Here is a 25,249-nt window from a genome sequence, read left to right as displayed (position 1 = left end):
TATTTAATTGCTTTCTTTTCAGCTTTTTGTCCATGGCTTCTGGAACCAGAGGGTGGGAGGGACGTGTTCTGGTGGGGGAAGAGGGTGGTGAAGGCAGAAGGAGATGGGTAGGGGATTGCGAGCTGAGGGAGGCTGGAGACTAAGGTCCTCCGGTGGACCTGAAAAGGAAGAAGGTCTGGGCAGAGTAAGAGGCTGACAAGCCTTAACTGGAGATCAGGCTAGGAGAACCTGAGTCGTTGAACACTGAACATAAAGGTCTGGGTGGGATCGCAAAGTCCAAAAAACCTACACATACGGGATTTCACTCTCCACTCTAGTGTCAATAATTAATCAAGTCGGTGAGGAGGCCAAAATTGAAAGTTCCCTCAGGGGGCCAGCAGGATTGATTGTCTAAGGGATACCTAGGCCCGGCCTCAGAGCAAAGAAAGACTAGCTACCATTTGCAAACTTCCCAGGACAAATATAGAGCAGCCAAATTAGAAATGAGACACTGCAGTGGGGTCTGAGCCTCTGCTTTCAAGTGCTGGTTCCCCATGTCTGTGCCACTAATCCCGCTGAGAGGAGCACCCAGCATCCTATGTGCACTGTCAGGGGAGACGTCCTGGGAGCCTGGGTGAGGGACGTCTCCCCCACCACAGGGTCAGGGGTGGGCCGGATGCCCGCAGACGTCCTGGGGCCTGGGTTAGGCATGTCTCCCACACTGCAGGGCCGGGGTGGGCTGGATGCCCGCAGAGGATGGGGTGGATGCCCCAACCTGGATGTAGCTATGATTTCTAACGGACCAGGTGAAACGGAGTTAGGAAGGAAAACAGACGGGGGGAACCTGAGGGACTCACTGGAAAGTAGTCCATGCAGCGGAAAGCAGGCTGAGGTACTGGGTCAGGGAAGGAGGGGGCGGGGCCACCCATGGCCAGTTGGGGCCTACACTCACGCTTCTTCCCAGGTTTCAGCACCAAATGTAAGATTAATTCTAAAATGTAAGATAAATTTTAACTTGAAATAAGCAGGCAACAAGAGGCAACAAAGGGCCAGGCAGTTTCTTTGAGCGCAGTTCCCAGGTGATGTTCCCCAGTTCGGGTATTACAGGCTGGGGAAGTCACACCCGGTCAGGTAGGTGGGGGCTTATAAGGGGTTAGGACGGGGAGGAGTGGGCAAGCTATCCTAGGGGCATGGAGAGGTATGATTGGCTAAAGGTGACATAATAGACAACTAGAAACTTTTTTTCCTTCCAAGAGGGAGGAGGCTGACATCTGGGTCTTAGTTGGCACATCAGAAGGATGGAATTCAGGAAGAGCTGTCCCCTTTCCATATAAGGCACGGACCTTGGGGTCTGGTCTTTTCTCCTTTTATGGCATCTCTCTGTTCTATTTGCATGTCCTTGTTTTTCCTTCCTCCAGCCTAACATATACAAGACCTACCCACGTAAGGATTTGTCTGAAGACAAAGAACCCTGCTGTTGATGTGAGTGTTCAACACTTTGGGACAATTTCTCACTAGCAAATGAGAGCACCCAACTCTACTCTGAAGCAGTGGATCAATCGGCTGATAGTAATTTGATTTTCTGTGTAGCTAGTCTTGTAAGAGAACCGCAGATCTGAATCTTCTAGTCTTAGCATTTATATGCCTCGTAGCAAAACCTTGATGTTGTAATTATCAGATCCCTTATGATTTCCTTCACCCAGGACCTGTTTTTTTCTGGCTGAAGTGATACAATTGGGTTCTTGATCTTATGAAGACAAGGACTTACACTAGATCTGTACCACATGGAAAGGCAACCAGCCACACCTGCAAGCCAGCTGGACTTTAACCTTGTGTCCACTCAGATCTCAAGAAGTGAGTAAACCATACAGGAAACAGAAAAGAACTAGTTCAAGCAAAACTTAAAATCATTTAAATTTCAGCGTGCAACTAAATATCTAAAGACCTTTACCTAAGTTTGTATTAAAACAAGTATTTTTAAAGAATTAAAGCTTAAAAGTTTCCTAACAAACACTTCAATCCTATGAAATGATCGAATCACAATTCCCTAAAGCAGTGGTTCTTAAATCTGCATTCTTAAATCTACATCAGAATCCCAAGGGCATGTTAAAACAGATTGCTGGACTTACCCCAGTTTCCATTCTGCAGGACTGGTGTGGGGCCTGATGACTGGCATTTCTAACAAGTTCCCAAGTTGTGCTATTGCTCTATTAGTACCACTGCCCTGAAGGTTGTTTCTTGTTTCTTTTTCTTCTCTTCTTATCCCTTTCATCTTTTCCCAACTGGATCCTGATCTGATCACGCCTTCCCTGTCACTTACCTGTCAGAGCTCATTCTTCAAGCAGGTCTTGGGGGAAATACACAAACTCCCTGGACTTTGGAGGAAGCCATCCATTTCCCTTCTGGTTGTTCAACACAGCCACAAAAAATATTTTTAATTGTTTTCCATTCATTTAAATATGCATTGATCATCTTAGAATAATTATTTGAGCATATTTCAGAATTGTCAAATGAATTGTTTTTATGTATATAGACATTTTTCCTATAGAAATATGAATTGGATACCATAGGGGGAGAGGAGGGATTGTTGGCAAAGGAAAAGAAGTCACATTCTCTGTCATATTGCCCTCCACCACCCAGTTGAAAAACACTGTCTTTTAATTCATAGAAAAGGCAAGTCCCACAGCACAATATAACCTTATTTTACCCACTTTTTGTTTAAAGAGAGAAATGCTACTACCATGAGAACCTGATTTTTTATTATTTAGCAAATTCAAAGACCAACTTTCTGTCTTTGAATAATAAAAATAAAGAGCCTGTTTATTTCTGATAGATTCAATTTTTCCCCTAAAGTTTGTGAAATTAAATAATTCATTTCTACTTTTGACTAGTCTTGCACTGTTTTTTAAGACTTTCAGTCTCTGATCCCTTATTACAATAATTATGAATTTTCCCATTACAAAGTTGTTTTCAGATAAAGTGTTATATTTAACTGCGTGTTCTAGTTCTGTGTGCTTATTAAGAGGGGAAAAAGAATTCACTATTTTATACGTAGTTGACACTTTAATAAATTTTCTATTTGCCAGATGTTACTAAATCCCTTATGTTATTTTACTTAAGTTTCACAAAATATAGAGATAGGTAGCCTCTACTTTCCTATATAATGTACTCCTTAAAATATACAAAAGTCTAATGTGAGATTCTATATCCAGGGAGCTAGAAAGTAATTATAATGTTCTAGGTTATACTTCAGCTTTTAGAAATAGTCTTCAATGAGTATTTCCAGCATTTTACATGCATCTTTCAATATTTTTTCTTAAATATATAGTGCAGACTTTAATCTAGTGAGGATCAGATACAGACTAAACAATGATACATATGTTTATTATTGTTTCTTTTGTACTAAATTTTTTAGTGCTTATTGCAAGTATTAGAATTATAATTTTTCCTTTTTTATAAAGACAATTGAATAAAATATTCATTAACTGAATAGAAATTTTCTACAACAAAGATAACTTTAGACTAACTGTCTAGCAGACTGTTATATTAGTTCACAGTATTCTCTCAATTTATGAAAGTTTTTAAATTTCTTACTAAAGGTCAGTTTTGGACTGACTACATACCATTCAGGTGTTTCTGCTATAATGACATATACACATCCTGGAATTCCTGACATCCTGCAAAATAATACACTAAAATAACAGGATTTATTGGGGCAAAGTACACAAAACATTTAGGAATCTAGCTTCTTCACCTGCATGGGCAACTTCCCACATGTCTTGACATAGTGGAAAATGCAGGGTTACTTAAAGCCACTAGCCATCTGCTTCTTAAACCAAAGGAAGAAACTACTGGGGGATTCTCAGTAGAGCTAAATTTTAGAACATCCCCCTCTGATCAAGCCAAACTATTAATATGCTCAGAAAAGGCTGCATATACTAACCAACTGTACATAAACTAATTCACATTAAAGAAATTTGGGGGTCAGAAAAGACTGCTCTTGGACACCTGTATAATTTACTAGATGAGGAAACAGGTCAGGAAGGTGAATTAACTTGCCCTTGCTCACACAGCCAGTCACTGATGGAATTAAGATTTTTCTTTTTTTTTTTGAGAGGGCATCTCTCATATTTATTGATCAAATGGTTGTTAACAATAAATTCAGTATAGGGGGGTCAATGCTCAATGTACAATCATTAATCCATCTCAAGCCTAACTCTCGTCAGTCTCCAATCTTCTGAAGCATAACGAACAAGTTCTTACATGGTGAACGAATTCTTACATAGTGAATAAATTTTTACATGGTGAACAGTACAAGGGCATTCATCACAGAAACTTTCGGTTTTGATCACGCATGATGAACTATAAAAAATCAGGTCAAATATGAATATTCATTTGATTTTTATACTTGATTTATATGATGATCCCACATTTCTCTCTTTTTTATTATTATTTTTATTTTTAATAAAATGCTGAAGTGGTAGGTAGATGCAAGATAAAGGTAGAAAACATAGTTTAGTGTTGTAGGAGAGCAATTGTAGATGATCAGGTGTGTTCCTGTAGACTATGGTTAATCCAAGCTAGACAAGGGCAATAAACCATCCACGGATGCAGAAGATTTCTCTCGAAGCAGGGGGGATGAGGTTCTGAGCCTCACCTCTGTTGATCCCCAGTTTCTCACCTGATGGCCCCCTGCGACTGTGCCTGTCTTAGGTTGTTCCTCCCTTGAGGAATCTTACCCGTCTCTGGCTAACCAGTCATCTTCCGGGGCCATACAGGGAAATGTAAAGTTGGTAAGTGAGAGAGAAGCCATATTGTTTGAAAAGGTTAGTTTTTTACTTCTTTGCAGATTTATGCCCTGTGGCTTCTATACCCAGCACTTGTCTCGAGGTATCTTTACCACCTGGAGGAATTTCTGATACTCGGTAACTTGGATATGAGGCACGAATTCTATTTAAGGGTTGTAATTAGGAAGGAAGAAGAAAAGCTATAGAGGTAGCATATGGAAAAAAACATGGGAGGATTGATTATTTCTTTGACATATCTTCTTGTAGAGTACCTTAAGTATGTATAGGTTTTAAAGTACTAACTAATTTGCACACACATATTAACATAATAGGAATACGGTGACATAAACAAAGCAAATCTATAATTACCATCCATCTCCAGTGAAGCCAAGAAAACCATTTAGGCACCCTAGGCATTTGTGAAAATTTGTCTATGATATGATGGATATTGTCCAGCTGTGCTTGAACAGTCTGAGAGAAATCAGACAAAGCAGCCCATTTCTGGGATCTGTTCACATCCCATATGTTCTTTTAACCGTAGATAGTCTATAGTCATAAGATTTTGGAGTGCTACAACTTGCACCCCTCCCAACTCCTGGTTGAGTTCCAACAGAACAGATCCGGTCAAATTCGTTGTCTCACTGTATGCACATGCCAGCCTAAACATCTCCCTCCTCATTCCAATGGCAAGTCCAGGAAACAGTGGGGTGGATGCAGCCACGAACGCAGCATTGCCCGGATCTCTTTGGAGGCTTTTTGATGATCATCCCCCGGCACGAGTCCTCCAGAGAGTGCTGATGCTGGAAGCTCCTCCTCATATCGTATCTTAGTTCATTTTCTGGGTATCCAAGCTAGGCCTTGATCTGCATAGAAACAAACAGACCCTTTGCCCACACTTTGACATGCCCTCTATACCACTGTGCAGAACTCATTGGAGGTCAGCACACAGGGACTGCTTTTTTTTTTTTTTTTTATTAAGAGAAAGGAATATTATCAGAAAAGAGTACCTCCATAGCTGATCATCTGACACCCTTTAAGTGATCAACATTAAGGATACTTAAAGCATGCCTTGATCTTTGATTTACCAATAGTTTTATCCTATCAAGAAGTAATCCCCCTTTTCTTTCTTTCTTTTTTCTTTTAATCTTTAATCTACACTTACATGAAGAGTACTATGTTTACTATGCTATCCCCTATATCAGGTCCCCCCCTAACAACCACATTACGGTTACTGTCCATCAGCTTAGCAAAATGTTGTAGAGTCACTACTTGTCCTCTCTGTGTTGTGCAGCCCTTTCTCCCTCCCCCCCATGCATGCTAATCTTAATACCCCCCTTCTTCTCCCCCCCCCTTATCCCTCCCTGCCCACCCATCCTCCCCAGTTCCTTTCCCTTTGGTACCTGTTAGTCCATTTTTGGGTTCTGTAATTCCACTGCTGTTTTGTTCCTTCAGTTTTTCCTTTGTTCTTATACTCCTCAGATGAATGAAATCATTTGGTATTTCTCTTTCTCCACTTGGCTTATTTCACTGAGCATAATACTCTCCAGCTCCATCCGTGTTGCTGCAAATGGTTGGATTTTTCCACTTCTTATGGCTGAGTAGTATTCCATTTTGTATATGTACCACATCTTCTTTATCCATTCATCTACAGATGGACATTTAGGTTGCTTCCAATTCTTGGCTATTGTAAATAGTGCTGTGATAAACATAGGGGTGCATCTGTCTTTCTCAAACTTGATTGCTGCATGCTTAGGGTAAATTCCTAGGAGTGGAATTCCTGGGTCAAATGGTAGGTCTGTTTTGAGCATTTTGATGAACCTCCAAACTGCTTTCCACAATGGTTGAACTAATTTCCATTCCCACCAGCAGTGTAGGAGGGTTCCCCTTTCTCCGCAGCCTCGCCAACATTTGTTGTTGTTTGTCTTTTGGATGGCAGCTATCCTTACTGGTGTGAGGTGATACCTCATTGTAGTTTTAATTTGCATTTCTCTGATAATTAGCGATGTGGAGCATCTTTTCATGTGTCTTTTGGCCATCTGTATTTCTTTTTTAGAGAACTGTTCAGTTCCTCTACCCATTTTTTAATTGGATTATTTGTTTTTTGTTTGCTGAGGCGTGTGAGGTCTTTATATATTCTGGACATCAAGCCTTTATCGGATCTCTCATTTTCAAATATATTCTCCCATACTATAGGGTTCCTTTTTGTTCTATTGATTGTGTCTTTCGCTGTACAGAAACTTTTCAGCTTAATGTAGTCCCACTTGCTCATTTTTCCTGTTGTTTTCCTTGTCCGGGGAGATAAATTCAAGAAGAGGTCACTCATGTTTATGTCTAAGAGGTTTTTGCCTATGTTTTTTTCCAAGAGTTAAATAGTTTCATGACTTACATTCAGGTCTTTGATCCATTTTGAGTTTACCTTTGTATATGGGGTTAGACAATGGTCCAGTTTCATTCTCCTACATGTAGCTGTCCAGTTTTGCCAGCACCATCTGTTGAAGAGACTGTCATTTTGCCATTGTATGTCCTTGGCTCCTTTATCAAATATTAATTGACCATATTTGTTTGGGTTAATGTCTGGAGTCTCTAATCTGTTCCACTGATCTATGGCTCTGTTCTTGTGCCAGTACCAAATTGTCTTGATTTCTATGGCTTTGTAGTAGAGCTTGAAGTTGGGGAGTGAGATCCCCCCTACTTTATTCTTCTTTTTCGGGATTGCTTTGGCTATTCGGGGTCTTTGGCGTTTCCATATGTATTTTTGAATTATTTGTTCCAATTCATTGAAGAATGTTCCTGGTAATTTGAGAGGGATTGCATCAAATCTGTATATTGCTTTGGGCAGGATGGCCATTTTGACGATATTAATTCTTCCTAGCCATGAGCATGGGATGAGTTTCCATTTATTAGTGTCCCCTTTAATTTCTCTTAAGAGTGACTTGTAGTTTTCAGAGTATAAGTCTTTCACTTCTTTGGTTAGGTTTATTCCTAGGTATTTTACTCTTTTTGATGCAATGGTGAATGGAATTATTTTCCTGATTTCTCTTTCTATTGATTCATTCTTAGTGTATAGGAAAGCTACAGATTTCTGTGTCTTAGTTTTGTATCCTGCAACTTTGCTGTATTCCGATATCAGTTCTAGTAGTTTTGGAGTGGAGTCTTTCGAGATTTTTATGTACAGTATCATATCATCTGCAAATAGTGACAGTTTAACTTCTTCTTTGCCAATCTGGATTCCTTATATTTCTTTGTTTTGTCTGATTGCCGTGGCTAGGACCTCCAGTACTATGTTAAATAACAGTGGGGAGAGTGGGCATCCCTGTCTGGTTCCCGATCTCAGAGGAAATGCTTTCAGCTTCTCGCTGTTCAGTATAATGTTGGCTGTGGGTTTATCATATATGGCCTTCATTATGTTGAGGTACTTGCCCTCTATTCCCATTTTGCTGAGAGTTTTTATCATGAATGGATGTTGAGTTTGTCAAATGCTTTTTCAGCATCTATGGAGATGATCATGTGGTTTTTGTCTTTCTTTTTGTTGATGTGGTGGATGATGTTGATGGATTTTCGAATGTTGTACCATCCTTGCATCCCTGGGATGAACCCCCTTGGTCATGGTGATTGATCCTTTTGATATACTGTTGAATTCTGTTTGCTAATATTTTATTGAGTATTTTTGCATCTACATTCATCAGGGATATTGGTCTGTAGTTTTCTTTTTTGGTGGGGTCTTTGCCTGGTTTTGGTATTAGGGTGATGTTGACTTCATAGAATGAGTTTGGGAGTATTCCCTCTTCTTCTATTTTTTGGAACACTTTAAGGAGAATGGGTATTATGTCTTCTCTGTGTGTCTGATAAAATTCCGAGGTAAATCCGTCTGGCCCCGGGGTTTTGTTTTTCGGTAGTTTTTTAATTACCGTTTCAATTTCTTTGCTCGTAATTGGTTTGTTTAACTGTTGTGTTTCTTCCTTGGTCAGTCTTGGGAGGTTGTATTTTTCTAGGAAGTTGTCCATTTCTTGTAGGTTTTCCAGCTTGTTGGCATATAGGTTTTCATAGTAGTCTTTAATAATTCTTTATATTTCTGTGGAGTCTGTCGTGATTTTTCCATTTTCATTTCTGATTATGTACATTTGTGTTGATTCTCTTTTTCTCTTAATAAGTTGGGCTAGAGGCTTATCTATTTTGTTTATTTTCTCAAAGAACCAGCTCTTGGTTTCATTGATTTTTTCTATTGTTTTATTCTTCTCAATTTTGTTTATTTCTTCTCTGATCTTTATTATATCCCTCCTTCCGCTGACTTTAGGCCTCATTTTTTCTTCTTTTTCCAGTTTCGATAATTTTGATGTTAGACTATTCATTTGGGATTGTTCTTCCTTCTTCAGGTGTGCCTGGATTGCTATATACTTTCCCTTTAAGACTGCTTTCGCTGCGTTCCACAGAAATTGGGGCTTAGTGTTGTTGTTGTCATTTGTTTCTATATATTCCTTGATCTCTATTTTGATTTGTTCATTGATCCATTGATTATTTAGTAGCATGTAGTTAAGCCTCCATGTGTTTGTGAGCCTTTTTTTTTTTCTTTGTAGAAGTTATTTCTAGTTTTATACCTTTGTGGTCTGAAAAATTGGTTGGTAGGATTTCAATATTTTGGAATTTACTGAGGCTCTTTTTGTGAACTAGTATGTGGTCTATTCTGGAGAATGTTCCATGTGCACTTGAGAAGAATGTTTATCCTGCTGCTTTTGGATGTAGAGTTCTATAGATGTCTATTAGGTCCATCTGTTCTAGTGTGTTGTTCAATGCCTGTGTGTCCTTACTTATTTTCTGCCCGGTGGATCTATCCTTTGGGGTGAGTGGTGTGTTGAAGTCTCCTAGAATGAATGCATTGCAGTCTATTTCCCTCTTTAGTTCTGTTAGTATTTGCTTCACATATGCTGGTGCTCCTGTATTGGGTGCATATATATTTAGAATGGTTATATCCTCTTGTTGGACTGAGCCCTTTGTCATTATGTAGTATCCTTCTTTACCTCTTGTTACTTTCTTTGTTTTGAAGTCTATTTTGTCTGATATTAGTATTGCAACCCCTGCTTTCTTCTCACTGTTGTTTCCCTGAAATATGTTTTTCCATCCCTTGGCTTTTAGTCTATGCTTGTCTTTGGGTTTAAGGCGAGTTTCTTGTAAGCAGCATATAGATGGGTCTTGCTTTTTTATCCATTCTATTACTCTGTGTCTTTTGATTGGTGCATTAAGTCCATTTACATTTAGGGTGACTATTGAGAGATATGTACTTATTGCCATTTCAGGCTTTAGATTCGTGGTTACCAAAGGTTCAAGGTTAGCTTCTTTAATATCTTGCTGCCTAACTTAGCTCGCTTATTGAGCTGTTATATACACTGTCTGGAGATTCTTTTCTTCTCTCCCTTCTTATTCGTCCTCCTCCATTCTTTATATGTTGTGTGTTTTGTTCTGTGCTCTTTTTAGGAGTGCCCCCATCTAGAGTAGTCCCTGTATGATGCCCTGTTCAGGTGGTTTGTGGGAGGAAAAATCCCTCAGTTTTTGCTTGTCTGGGAATTGTTTAATCCCGCCATCATATTTAAATGATAGTCGTGCTGGATACAGTATCCTTGCTTCAAGGCCCTTCTGTTTCATTGCATTAAGTATATCATGTCATTCTCTTCTGGCCTGTATGGTTTCTGTTGAGAAATCTGATGTTAGCCTGATGGGTTTTCGTTTATAGGTGACCTTTTTCTCTCTAGCTGCCTTTAAAACTCTTTCCTTGTCCTTGATCCTTGCCATTTTAATTACTATGTGTCTTGGTGTTGTCCTCCTTGGATCCTTTCTGTTGGGGTTTCTGTGTAATTCCGTGGTCTGTTCGATTATTTCCTCCCCCAGTTTGGGGAAGTTTTCAGCAATTATTTCTTCAAAGAGACTTTCTATCCCTTTTCCTCTTTCTTCTTCTTCTGGTACCCCTATAATACAAATATTATTCCTTTTGGTTTGGTCACATAGTTCTCTTAGTGTTGTTTCATTCCTGGAGATCCTTTTATCTCTCTCTATGTCAGCTTCTATACGTTCCTGCTCTCTGGCTTCTATTCCTTCAATGGCCTCTTGCATCTTATCCATTCTGCTTATAAATCCTTCCAGGGATTGTTTCACTTTGGTGATCTCCTTCCTGACATCTGTGATCTCCCTCCGGACTTCATCCCATTGCTCTTGCATTTTTATCTGCATCTCATCCCATTCCTCTTGCATTTTTCTCTCCATCTCTGTCAGCATGTTCATGATATTTATTTTGAATTCTTTTTCAGGAGGACTGATTAAGTCTGTCTCCTTCTCAGGTGCTGTCTCTGTGATCTTTGTCTGCCTGTAGTTTTGCCTTTTCATGGTGATAGAGATAGTTTGCAGACCTGGTACGAGTGACCGCTGGAAGAGCTTCCCTTCTTGTTGTTTTGTGGCCTTCCTCTCCTGGAAGAATAGTGACCTCTAGTGGCTTATGCTTGTCAGCTGTGCACAGACAGGGCTTCTGCTTCCTGCCCGGTTGCTATGGGGTTTATCTCCGCTGTTGCTTTGGGCGTGGCCTGGCTGGGGCCGCTCCTCCAAAGTGGTGGAGCCCCGTTGGAGGAGTGACCGGGAGGCTATTTTTCTCCGTAAGGGGCCTCTGTGCTCCCTGTTGCCCAGGGGGTTAGAGTGCCTAGAGATCCCCAGATTCCCTGCCTCTGGTCTAAGTGTCCTGTCCTGCCCCTTTAAGACTTCCAAAAAGCACTCTCCAAACCAAAACAACAACAGCAACAATGAGAGAGGGAACAGAAAAAAAAAAAAAAAAGGAGAAAACATGCGATTTTTTTTTTTTTCCTCAGTCGTCTGTCCCAGACACCCGCTCACTGGTCCTGCTGCCCTGCCTCCCTAGCACCGGGGTCCCTGTCCCTTCAAGCCTTCCAGAAAGCACCCTCCCACTGGTCCCGCAGGGAAAAATGCGTGATATTCTTTGTCTTCAGGCGCCGGTCCCAGGCACCCTCTCACCGGTCCGGCTGCTCTGCCTCCCTAGCACCGGGGTCCCTGTCCCCTTAAGGCTTCCAAAAAGCACTCGCCAAAAAGAGAAAAAAAAGGGGGAAAAACGCGCGATTTCCTCCATCCTCAGGCACCGGTCTCAGGCACCCACCCCAGGCACCCGCCCTCTGGTCCCCCAGGGAAGAACGCGTGATATTCTTTGTCCTCAGGCACCAGTCCCAGGCACCTGCTCACCGGTCCTGCTGCTCTGCCTCCCTAGCACCAGGGTCCCTGTCCCTTTAAGACTTCCAAAAAGCATTCGCCAAAAAGAGAAAAAAAAGGGAAAACGCGCGATTTCCTCCGTCCTCAGGCGCTGGTCTCATGCACCCGCCCTCCGGTCCCACAGGAAAAAACACGGGATAGTCTTTGTCCTCAGGCACCGGTCCCAGGCACCCGCTCACCAGTCCCGCCGCCCTGCCTCCCTAGCACCTGGGTCCCTGTCCCTTTAAGGCTTCCAAAAAGCACTCACCAAAAAGAAAAAAAAAAGGGGGTAAAGCGCGCGATTTCCTCCGTCCTCAGGCACCGGTCTCAGGCACCCGCCCACCGGTCCCGTAGGGAAAAACACGTGGTAATCTTTGTCCTCAGGCGCTGGTCGCAGGCACCCCCTCCCTGGTCCCGCCGCCCTGCCTCCCTAGCAATGGGGTCCCTGTCCCTTTAAGGCTTCCAAAAACACTCGCCAAAAAGAGAAAAAAAAAAAAAGGTGGGGGGAAACGCGCGATTTCCTCTGTCCTCAGGCCCCGGTCTCAGGCACCCGCCCACCAGTCCCGTAGGGAAAAACGTGCGATCTTTGTCCTCAGGCATCGGTCCCAGGCACCGCTCACCGGTCCCGCCGCCCTGCCTCCCTAGCAATGGGGTCCCTGTCCCTTTAAGGCTTCCAAAAAGCACTCGCCAAAAAAAAAAAAAAAAAAAGCGCTCCTGTTTCTTTCCACCCGCCGGGAGTCGGGGGGAGGGGCACTCGGGTCCCGCCGAGCCGGCGCTTGTATCTTACCCCCTTCGCAAGGTGCTGGGTTCTTGCATGTGTGGATGTGGTCTGGATGTTTTCCTGTGTCCTCTGGTCTCTATTTTAGGAAGAGTTTTGTTTGTTATATTTTCATAGCTCTATGTGTTTTTGGGAGGAGATTTCCACTGCTCTACTCACGCCACCATCTTGGCTCCGCCTCCCTGGAATTAAGATTTTTAACACATATCTCAGACATGCCAGCCTCCCTTCCCTAACCACTGTGCATACTGCCTGCTCTGACCATGTCATGCTACTTAAAGTATTTTCACCTTGTATTGGCTTAAATCAGCACAGTCCAATAGAAATATAAGCCACAGATAATAGTTTTCTGTTTTCTAGCAGTAAATTTCAAAAGACAGTTAAAATCAGGTTCTGTTTTGCTTTTAAAAAAGCAACAAGAAACGAGTGAAATTAATTTTAATAAATTATCATTTCAAAGTATTAATGAGATACTTTATATTCTTTCTTTACACTGAATCCTTAAAATCCTGTGGATATTATGCTTAAAATACATCACAGCTCATTTCAGCTGCTCTGTAGCTACATGTGGCTATTAGCTACCTCACTAGACAGCACAGACGTAGATTCTTATTCCTTAGTACAGTGTGAACCTTTTTAGGGAACAGCCTATTTGCAAATAAAACAGACAGAAAACACCTAATTCAGTGCATAGTAGCCTAATTTTTTAATGAAAAGTTCTCTCTAAATCTAGAAAACAAGCTTTAATGTTTAGACTTCTATTTGAGACTTTTATTTTCAGTGGGAGAACCTGTTGTCCTACTTCCAAATATGAATGTCCTTTATTAGTCATTGTTCAGTAGTAGTTTAGTTAAACCTTAAGATTACAAAATGAAAGGTGAATAATTTTTCTGGACAACTGAAAACCTGTACATTAAGTACAGAAGCATTTTTTTACTCTGATTATTTTTATTTATTTATTTTTTCTAGATGAGATGTCTTTACTGATCAAAATCTGTGTGGGGCAGGTTGACTAAATAGCTCATGATCATGTCGCACAGTTAGTGACAGTTTTTCTTTCTGGATGTGAAGCCTTACTGTTTTTTTTTATAACTTTTTTTGTTGTTATCATTAATCTACAATTACATAAAGAACATTATGCTTACTAGGCTCTCCACTACCCCAAGTCCCCCCCCACAAACCCCATTACAATTACTTTCCATCAGCATAGTAAGATGTTGTAGAATCACTACTTGTCTTCTCTGTGTTGTACAGCCCTCCCCTTTCCCCCACCCCCCACATTATACATGCTAATCATAATACCCCCTTTCTTTTTCCCCACCCTTATCCCTTCCTACCCTCCCATTCTCCCCAGTCTCTTTCCCTTTGGTAACTGTTGGTCCCTTCTTGGGTTCTGTGATTCTGCTTCTGTTTTGTTCCTTCACTTTTTCTTTTGTTCTTGTACTCCACAGATGAGTGAACTCATTTGGTATTTGGCTTTCTCTGCTTGGCTTATTTCACTGAGCATAATACCCTCTAGCTCCATCCATGTTGTTGCGAATGGTAGGATTTGTTTTCTTCTTATGGCTGAATGATATTCCATTGTGTATATGTACCACATCTTCTTTATCCATTCATCTACTGATGGACACTTAGGTTCTTCCATTTCTTGGCTATTGTAAATAGTGCTGTGATAGACATAGGGGTGCATCTGTCTTTCTCAAACTGGAATGCTGCATCCTTAGGGTAAATTCCTGGAAGTGGAATTCCTGGGTCAAATGGTAAGTCTATTTTGAGCATTTTGAGGAACCTCCATATTGCTTTCCACAATGGTTGAACTAATTTACATTCCCACCAGCAGTGTAGGAGGGTTCCCCTTTCTCCACAACCTCACCAACATTTGTTGTTGTTTGTCTTTTGGATTGTGGCCATCCTTACTGATGTGAGATGATATCTCATTGTGGTTTTAATTTGCATTTCTCTGATAACTAGCTATGTGGAGCATCTTTTCATGTGTCTGTTGGCCATCTGAATTTCTTCTTTGGAGAACCGTCTATTCAGCTCCTCTGCCCATTTTTTAATTGGATGATTTGCTTTCTGTTTGTTGAGGCGTGTGAGCTCTTTATATATTTTATATGTCAAGCCTTTATCGGATCTGTCATTTACAAATACATTCTCCCATACTATAGGGTACCCTTTTGTTCTATTGATGGTGTCCTTTGCCGTACAGAAGATTTTCACCTTGATATAGTCCCACTTGTTCATTTTTGCTTTTGTTTTCCTTGCCCGCAGAGATAAGTCCATGAAGAAGTCGCTAATGTTTATGTCCAACAGATAGATTTTTGCCTATGTTTTTTTCTAAGAGTTTTATGGTTTCATGACTTACATTCAGGTCTTTGTTCCATTTTGAATTTACTTTTGTGTATGGGGTTAGACAGCGAGCGATCCAGTTTCATTCTCTTAACATGTAGCTGTCCAGTTTTGCCAGCACCTTCTGTTGAAGAGACTGTCATTTCCCCATTGTATGTCGATGCCTCCTTTATCAAATATTAATTGGCCATATATGTTTGGGTTAATGTCTGGAGTCTCTAATCTATTCCACTGGTCTGTGGCTCTGTTCTTGTGCCAGTACCAAACTGTCTTGATTACTATGGCTTTGTTAGTAGAACTTGAAGTTGGGCAGTGAGATCCGCCCACCCCCACTTTATTCTTCTTTCTCAGGATTGCTTTGGCTATTCAGGGTCTTTGGTGTTTCCATATGAATTTTTGAACTATTGGTTCCAGTTCGTTGAAGAATGTTCTTGGTAATTTGATAGGGATTGCATCAAATCTTTATATTGCTTTGGGTAGGATGGCCATTTTGACGATATTAATTCTTCCTAGCTAAGAGCATGGGATGAGTTTCCATTTCTTAGTGTCCTCTTTAATTTCTCTTGAGTGTCTTATAGTTTTTAGGGTATAGGTCTTTCACTTCTTTGGTTAGGTTTATTCCTAGGTATTTTATTCTTTTTGTTGCAATTGTGAATGGAATTCTTTTCCTGATTTCTCTTCCTGTTGGCTCATTGTTAGTGTATAGGAAAGCCACAGATTTCTGTGTGTTAATTTTGTATCCTGCAACTTTGCTGTATTCCAATATCAGCTCTAGTAGTTTTGGAGTGGAGTCTTTAGGGTTTTTTATGTACAATATCATGTCATCTGCAAGTAGTGACAGTTTAACTTCTTCTTTACCAATCTGGATACCTTGTATTTCTTTGTTTTGTCTAATTGCCATGGATGTCCAGTACTACGTTAAATAACAGAGGGGAGAGTGGGCATCCCTGTCTTGTTCCAGATCTCAGAGGAAAAGCTTCCAGCTTCTTCCTGTTCACTATGATGTTGGCTGTGGGTTTATCATATATGGCCTTTATTATGTTGAGGTACTTGCCCTCTACACCCATTTTGCTGAGAGTTTTTATCATGAATGGATGTTGAATTTTGTCAAATGCTTTTTCAGCATCTATGGAGATGATCATGTGGTTTTTGTCTTTCTTTTTGTTCATATGGTGGATGATGTTGATTGATTTTCGAATGTTTTACCATCCTTGCATCCCTGGGATGAATCCCACTTGGTCGTGGTGTATAATCCTTTTGATATATTTTTGAATTCGGTTTGCTAATATTTTATTGAGTATTTTTGCATCTACATTCATCAGGGATATTGTTCTGTAATTTTCTTTTTTGGTGGGGTCTTTGCCTGGTTTTGGTATTAGGGTGATGTTGGCTTCATAGAATGAATTTGGGAGTATTCCCTCCTCTTCTATTTTTTGGAAAACTTTAAGGAGAATGGGTGTAATGTCTTCTCTGTATGTCTGATAAAATTCTGAGGTAACTCCATCTGACCCGGAGGTTTTGCTCTTGGGTAGTTTTTGATTACTGTTTCAGTTTCTTTGCTGGTAATTGGTTTGTTTAGATTTTGTGTTTCTTCCTTGGTCAGTCTTGGAAGGTTGTATTTTTCTAGGAAGTTGTCCATTTCTTCTAGGTTTTTCAGCTTCTTAGTATATCGGTTTTCATAGTAGTCTCTAATAATTTGTATTTCTGTTGGGTCCATCGTGATGTTTCCTTTCTCGTTTCTGATTCTGTTGATGTGTGTTGATTCTCTTTTTCTCATAATAAATCTGGCTAGAGTCTTATTTACTCAAAGAACCTACTCTTGGTTTCATTGATTTTTTTCTATTTTTGCCTGGTTTTGGTATTAGGGTGATGTTGGCTTCATAGAATGATTTTGGGAGTATTCCCTCCTCTTCTATTTTCTGGAAAACTTTAAGGAGAACGGTTATTATGTCTTCTTGGTATGTCTGATAAAATTCCAAGGTAAATCCATCTTGTCGGGGATTTTTGTTCCTGGGTAGTTTTTTTATTACTGCTTCAATTTCTTTGCTGGTAATTGGTTTATTTAGATTTTATATTTCTTCCTTGGTCTGTCTTGGAAGGTTGTATTTTTCTAGGAAGTTGTCCATTTCTTCTAAGTTTTCCAGCTTGTTAGCATATAGGTTTTCATAGTATTCTCTAATAATTCTTTGTACTACTGTGGTGTTTTTCTTTCTCATTTCTGATTCCATTGATGTGTGTTGATTCTCTTTTTCTCTTATTCAGTATGGCTAGAGGCTTATCTATTTTGTTCATTTTTTCAAAGAACCAGCTTTTGGTTTCATTGATTTTTTCTATTTTATTCTTCTCTATTTTATTTATTTCTTCTCTGATCTTTAATGTCTCCCTCCTGCTGACTTTAGGCCTCATTTGTTCTTATTTTTCCAATTTCAATAATTGTGACATTAGACTATTCATTTGGGATTGTTCTTCCTTCTTTAAATATGCTTGGATTACTATGTACTTCCCTCTTAAGACTGCTTTCGCTGCACCCACAGAAGTTGGGGCTTTGTGTTGTTGTCATTTGTTTCCATATATTGCTGGATCTATACTTTGATTTGGTCATTGATCCATTGATCATTTAGGAGCATGTTGTTAAGCCTCCATGTGTTTGTGTGCCTTTTTGCTTTCTTGGTACAATTTATTTCTAGTTTTATACCTTTGTGGTATGAAAAGTTGGTTGGTAGAATTTCAATCTTTTGGAATTTACTGAGGCTCTTTTTGTGGCCTAGTTTGTGGTCTCTTCTGGAGTATGTTCCATGTGAACTTGAGAAGAATGTGTATCCTGTTGCTTTTGGGTGTAGAGTTCTATAGATGTCTATTAGCTTCATCTGTTCTAGTGTGTTGTTCAGTGCCTCTGTGTTCTTACTTATTTTCTGTCTGGTGGATCTGTCCTTTTGAGTGAATGGTGTGTTGAAGTCTCCTAAAATGAATGCATTGCACTCTATTTACTCCTTTAGTTCTGTTAGTATTTGTTTCACATATGCTGGTGCTCCTGTGTTGGGTGCATAAATATTTATAATGGTTATATCCTCTTGTTGGACTGAGCCCTTTATCATTATGTAATGTCCTTTATCTCTTGTTTCTTTGTTTTGAAGTCCATTTTGTCTGATACTAGTACTGCAACACCTGCTTTTTTCTCCCTATTGTTTGGATGAAATATCTTTTTTCCATCCCTTGACTTTTAGTCTGTGCATGTCTTTGGGTTTGAGGTGAGTCTCTTGTAAGCAGCATATAGATGGGTCTTTTTTTTTTTATCCATTCAGTGACTCTTTGTCTTTTTATTGGTGCATTCAGTCCATTTACATTTAGGGTGATTAGCAATAGGTATGTACTTATTGCCATCCCAGGCTTTAGATTTGTGGTTACCAAAGGTTCCAGGTTACTTTCCTTACTATCTAAGACTTAACTCACTTAGTATGCTGTTACAAACACAATCTAAAGGTTCTTTTCTATTTCTCCTTTTTCTTCCTCCTTCATTCTTTATATATTAGGTAACAAATTCTGTACTTTTTGTCCATCCCTTGATTGACTTTGGGGATAGTCAATTTAATTTTGCACTTGCCTCGCAATCAGCTGCTCCACCCTCCCTATCATGATTTTACTACCTCTGGTGACAGCTATCCAACCCTAGGAACACTTCCATCTATAGCAGTCCCTCCAAAATAGACTGCAGAGATGGTTTGTGGGAGGTAAACTCTCTCAGCTTTTGCTTATCTGGAAATCATTTAATCCCTCCTTCAAATTTAAATGATAATCTTGCTGTATAAAGTAATCTTGGTTCCAGGCCCTTCTGCTTCATGGCATTAAATACATCGTGCCACTCCCTTCTGGCCTGTAAGATTTCTGCTGAGAAGTCTGATGTTAGCCTGATGGGCTCTTCTTTGTATGTGATCTTATTTATGCCTCTGGCTGCTTTTAACAGTCTGACCTTATCCTTGATCTTTCCCATTTTAATTACTATGTGTCTTGGTGTTGTCTTCCTTGGGTCCCTTGTGTTGGGAGATCTGTGGATCTCCATGACCTGAGAGACTATCCCCTTCCCCAGGTGGGGAAGTTTTCAGCAACTACCTCCTCAAAGACACTTTCTATCCCTTTCTCTCTCTTCTTCTTCTTCTGGTATCCCTATAATGTGAATATTGTTCTGCTTGGATTGGTCACACAGTGCTCTCAATATTCTTTCATTTTTAGAGATCCTTTTTTCTCTCTGTGCCTCAGCTTCTTTGTATTCCTCTTCTCTAGTTTATATTTCATTTATTGTCTCCTCCAGAGTATCCAACCTGCTTTTAATACCCTTCATCGTGTTCTTCAATGATTGGATCTCTGACCTGAATTCATTCCTGAGTTCTTGGATCTCTTTCCGTAGCTCCATTAGGATGTTGGTGATTTTTATTTTGAACTCCCTTTCAGGAAGAGTCAGGAGGTCTATATCATTTACATCTTTCTCAGGAATTGTTTTAATAATTTTACTCTGGACCTGGTTCCTTTGGTGTTTCATGTTTGTATATGGCGCCCTCTAGTGTCCAGAAGCTCTATTCTGGAGCTGCTCAGCCCCTGAAGCAATATTGGGGGTCACAGGGGATCGGTACTGATGCCTGGGGGGAGGAAAGAGCTGTTTTCTACCTCTTGGCTGCTGTGCCTGTCTCCACTGCCTAAGCCATTGGGCTGGTATGTTTTTGTCCCAGAACAGCCAGATATGGATCCCTGCTTTCCACAAGCGGCCAGAATCCCAGTCTCCCCAGGAACTCTGCCTGTATTAACTTTCCCACCCGTTAGTCATGCAAGTCTCATGAAAGCACCATGAAATGTAGGTTTGTGCTCCCAGAGCAGATCTCCAGAGCTAGGTATTCAGCAGTCCCAAGCCTTCCACTCCCTCCCTGCTCTGTTTCTCTTCCTCCCGCCAGTAAGCTGGGGTGGAGGAAGGGCTCAGGTCCCGCAGAGTCACAGCTCTGGTATGTTTCCCCATTCAGTGAGATCTGCTCTTTTCTCCAGATATGTGCAGTCTGATGCCATCCTCTTTGCTGTTGCTCTCAGGATTCGTTTTGCCAATTAAATTTTCTAATTGTATCCAGTTTTAGGAGGAAGCCTCTGTCTCTCCTGTCATGCTGCCATCTTTAGTCCCCCCACTCTGATTATTTTTGATGGAAACATTTCTGAAACATGCTACATGATTCTCTGCACAACATACTTTGTGCTCTGTGTTTGAAAATCATTAAGGATACATTTTCTAATTTTTGCAATTATCCCCTAATCTGATTTATTTGATAAATCAGCTTCTTTTCCTATCCTTACTCATAAATGTTTTGATATATAAACACTGGAACAGTATCAGTTGGCTGCCTGTCTCTAAAATTCTTGATGAATCAATTTTGAAGTAACTAGTCTTTTCTAAATTGATTTCAATTTTTAAATTGTCTTTTGAGCATGCTTTAACTCCTTCAAAATATTTATTTTATTTCAAATTAGTAAAAACAGTTTCTTTTCAGTGTTTCATTTGTTTGGATGTCTTGCTTTTGAAATGTGGAGTATAACGCGTCATTGGATCACATACATTGTTCATCAGCTCAAGGCATTTTGATTTCATGAACATCTCAGATATTGCTGCAGAAGACAGTTAAAATAGATTGCACTTGGGGTTGATTTGATAAAGGCAGGAGCAGACAGAGAGAAATTGGATGGAAAGTCAAATAGAATCTTACTGAAGCTGTGACAACAATTGAAACCAGAGCAGCAATTCCAGCCGCTGAGGATGAAAAAGCAAACAAGACAGGCCTGGAGACTTTCTTCTGGAGGGGCTGGAGAAGCTCCTTCAGGTTGGATGGAATATCTTTATTTGGAGGCATGTCAGCTCATTTCTCTCACTTCAGATTCATCATTATGACTTCTTGAGGCCAGATCTAATTTAGAAGTAGCAAGGAACCCGTCCATCACAGAGAAGCAAATCCCTCAACTTTGGAGCACAAATAATGACTGTTATGTTCTGCATAAAATCATCTGCCTCTAGTCTGACAGCCATGAGCAGTGCCCTGGGGACAAACAAACCACAGCCTTAAATCTCTTTACTCAAAAATTACCAAGGAGATTTAAAAAAAAAATAGATGACAAGTAGGACTGAACAAGCAATCCCAAAATAACCAAAACCAAACCAAACCCATCTTATTTCAACCATGGAAATAAATATTCTCAGATATAATTCCCAGAAAATGTATATTCAGCTAGTAAGCTAGTAAATTATAAGTTGATATATCTTTTAAGAAGGTGAAAGTATAGAGAGAGAGGTATCTCTAGCCAGAATTACTCAGCATCTCAAAATATGTAGACAAGAAGAAAACAACAGAGGAGCATCGCAGCAATGCACAGCACTAGGACACAATCTTGCTGTTTGCAGAGAGGATGTTTGCCAGCTCATGTACACCCTGAAAGCCATAATGGAATAACATCATTGTTGTCAATTGCTTGAAAAGTTTCTGCACTCAGTCCTTCACCGCATATTGGTGGAGAGAGGGGGTAGGTCAGTTCTCACTGATTATTTCTCAATTCACTTTGATATTTGCACTGTCACTTCCATTCAGGGTAATGATGTGTGCTGTTATTTGCACAGATGGTCCCAGGAGTTTTGAGACCACAAGAAGAAGTTTCTTTGAAGAGTCCAAAAAGCAAACATTTAAAAATCTCCAAATGTCGGTTTCTCATTCTCCTATAAAAGATCAGTTATCTAGTAAAAAGTGAACTTGTTTCAGATTAATAAACAACTACAGAATAATGATGAAACAGCATCCGTGTGGTCAAATGAATGAAAAAGGGATCTAGTTTTTTTAGTGAAGATCTTTTTATATCACAGTAGCCAAGAAGTCGAATACAGTGAACTATATACACTAAACATTTGTGTCAGATATCTATTTGTTCTCTTAATTAAAAATCATTTGTAATTTGTATTTGACATTAACAGTTTTTTATAGCCATTTATCTATGCTTCATGGGAAAATGTACCAAATAGCATTTTCAGTTAATTTTTCTAAATAAATGTGTTGTTTGTATTAAAAAAAAAAACAGGTTGCACTTGTTGCCACAGTAGGCCTGGGTACTTTTGTACTGCTCAGTAACAGTAGTTTTCAAGGCTGCTTTTGGGATCATTTTATGCCAAATAATGGCTGCGTGTTATTACTTCAACTGTTCCCCATGCCTGTTTTTGGATGATCATATGTCTCTCAAATCTCATTGCCCATTTCTTACCCACAGTTTTAGTTCATTTATTTTTGCAGTTAAATGGCATAAATTTTCTTACTAGTAAATATGAAACTGTATTTTTTCATTTTTTTCAATGCGTGTAGAAAGCTAGATTGGGATCACAGTCCAGTATTGTCTTGGATAGATATCCCAGGGGTAGGGGCCTGTCTTAAATCATGAATAAACAACACTCACTCCTGCTATGCTCATTTTCTTCATTTGCTATGCGTGCTAAAAGCATTGATTTTTTTTTATTTTTAACATGTGTTACATGTTCTTATAGAAGGGAAGAAAAAAATTAAAGTACTTAATTTCCTACTACCTAGAGATAGCCAGTTACAGATTGGATATATATATATATAGGAATATATATATATATAATCTCCTGCGTGTGATCTGTTCTTTCCAAGTTTTAGCCTTCTATCTGTGTTATCTTAACTAAATCTAGGTTATTCTGGTTACTTCAAGATGAAGTTTGGTGAGAATTCAGTACATCACAAATTGCACAATGTTCAATAGAACAGAATAGACAGTCCAGAAATAAGCCCAGGCATATATAGCCAAATAATTTATGACAAAGAGTCCAGGACTATACCATCAGGAAAGAGCAGTCTCTGCTATAAATGGTGTTGGGAAAATTGGACAGCCACATGCAAAAGAATTAAACTGGATCACTGACTTATACCATACACAAAAATTAAATCAAACTAGATTAAAGACTTGAACATAAGAACTGAAATCATAAAACTCCTAGAAGACTTAGCAGTAAGCTCCTTCACAGGTCTTGACAATGCTTTTTTTAATCTGACACCAAAACCAAAAATAAGTGGGACTACAAACTAAAAGCAAATTGATTTGTTTCATGCATCTGTGTTTATGCCAGTACCATACTGTTTTAATTATGACTCCTTGGAAGTTTTCTGCCTGTCTTTTCACAGCTTGACAGCTCATTTCTTTTTTTTTTTTTTTTTTAATTTTACAAGGTTCTTTTTTTTTTTCTTTTGGTATCATTAATCTACAATTACATGAAGAACATTATGTTTACTAGGATCCCCCCTTCACCAAGTCCCCCCCGACATACCCCTTCACAGTCACCGTCCATCACGTACTAAAATGCTGTAAAATCACTACTTGTCTTCCCTGTGTTGCACAGCCCTCCCTGTGCCCCCCACGCACTATACATGCTAATCATAATGCCCTCTTTCTTTTTCCCCGCCCTTATCCCTCCCTTCCCAACCATCGTCCCCAGTCCCTTTCCCTTTCGTAACTGTTAGTCCATTCTTGGGTTCTGTGATTCTGCTGCTGTTTTGTTCCTTCAGTTTTCCTTTGTTCTTATACTCCACATATGAGTGAAATCATTTGGTACTTGTCCTTCTCCGCCTGGCTTATTTCACTGAGCATAATACTCTCTACCTCCATCCATGTTGTTGCGAATGGCAGGATCTGTTTTTTTCTTATGGCTGCGTAATATTCCATTGTGTATATCTACCACTTCTTTATCCATTCATCTACTGATGGACATTTAGGTTACTTCCATTTCTTGGCTATTGTAAATAGTGCAGCAATAAACATAGGGGTGCATCTGTCTTTTTCAAACTGGAAAGCTGCGTTCATAGGGTGAATTCCTAAAAGTGGAATACCTGGGTCAAATGGTATTTCTGTTTTGAGCATTCTGAGGAACCTCCATACTGCTTTCCACAATGGTTGAACTAGTTTACATTCCCACCAACAGTGTAGGAGGGTTCCCCTTTCTCCACAACCTCACCAACATCTGTTGTTGTTTGGCTTTTCGATGATGGCAATCCTTACTGTTGTGAGGTGATATCTCATTGTGGTCTTAATTTGCATTTCTCTGATGATTAGCAATGTGGAGCATCTTTTCATGTGCCTGTCGGCTATCTGGATTTCTTCTTTAGAGAACTGTCTATTCAGCTATATTTTAAATTGGGTTATTTGCTTTTTGTTTGTTGAGGTGTGTGAGCTCTTTATATATTTTGGATGTCAATCCTTTATCGGATCTGTCATTTAAGAATATGTTCTCCCATGCTGTAGGGTACCTTTTCTATTGAAGGTGTCCTTTCCTGTACAGAAGCTTTTTACCTTGATATACCCCCACTTCTTCATTTTTGCTTTGTTTCCCTTGCCCAGGGAGATATGTTCATGAAGAAGTCACTCATGTTTATGTCCAAGAGATTTTTGCCTATGTTTTATTCTAAGAGTTTTATGGTTTCATTACTTACATACAGGTCTCTGATCCATTTGGAGTTTACTTTTCTGTATGGGGTTAGACAGTGATCCAGTTTCATTCTCTTACATATAGGTGTCCAGCTTTGCCAGCACCATCTGTTGAAGAGACTGTCATTTCCCCATTGTATGTCCATGGCTCCTTTATTGTATATTAATTGGCCATATATGTTTGGGTTAATGTCTGGAGTCTCTATTCTGTTCCACTGGTCTGTGGCTCTTTTCTTGTGCCAGTACCAAATTGTCTTCATTACTGTGGCTTTGTAGTAGAGCTTGAAGTTGGGGAGTGAGATCCCCCCCACTTTATTCTTCTTTCTCAGGATTGCTTTGGCTATTCGGGGTCTTTGATGGTTCCATATGAATTTTTGAACTATTTGTCCCAGTTCATTGAAGAATGCTGTTGGTAACTTGATGGGGATTGCATTGAATCTGTATATAGCTTTGGGCAGGATGGCCATTTTGACGATATTAATTCTTCCTAGCCAGGAGCATGGGATGAGTTTCCATTTGTTAGTGACCTCTTCGATTTCTCTTAAGACTGTCTTGTAGTTTTTAGGGTATAGGTCTTTCACTTACTTGGTTAGGTTTATTCCTACGTATTTTATTCTTTTTG

At 39.8% G+C, this 25,249-nt stretch overlaps 1 protein-coding gene across 6 annotated transcripts in view; it reads left to right on the top strand.

The window, feature by feature from the left end:
- The window catches only part of TCAIM (T cell activation inhibitor, mitochondrial), an 81,660-nt gene that overhangs the window by 6,000 nt on the left and 50,411 nt on the right, over nt 1-25,249 (top strand). For 2 of the 6 annotated variants that reach the window (XM_017680648.3, XM_073232450.1), the window contains exons 2-3: nt 1,398-1,548; nt 1,683-1,833. The exons of 2 other annotated variants lie outside the window; for them this stretch is intronic. The gene's annotated coding sequence lies outside the window, so the exon portion shown is untranslated. The remainder of the gene's footprint in view (nt 1-1,397; nt 1,549-1,682; nt 1,834-25,249) is intronic. 2 more of the 6 variants (XM_036996261.2, XM_017680655.3) reach the window with 2 other exon arrangements.

The sequence above is a fragment of the Manis javanica genome, chromosome 3 (genome assembly GCF_040802235.1).
Source record: "Manis javanica isolate MJ-LG chromosome 3, MJ_LKY, whole genome shotgun sequence".
NCBI classification, from domain to species: domain Eukaryota; kingdom Metazoa; phylum Chordata; class Mammalia; order Pholidota; family Manidae; genus Manis; species Manis javanica.
Note: the sequence above shows the minus strand (reverse complement) of the source record. Positions and strands in the feature narration are given on the sequence as shown.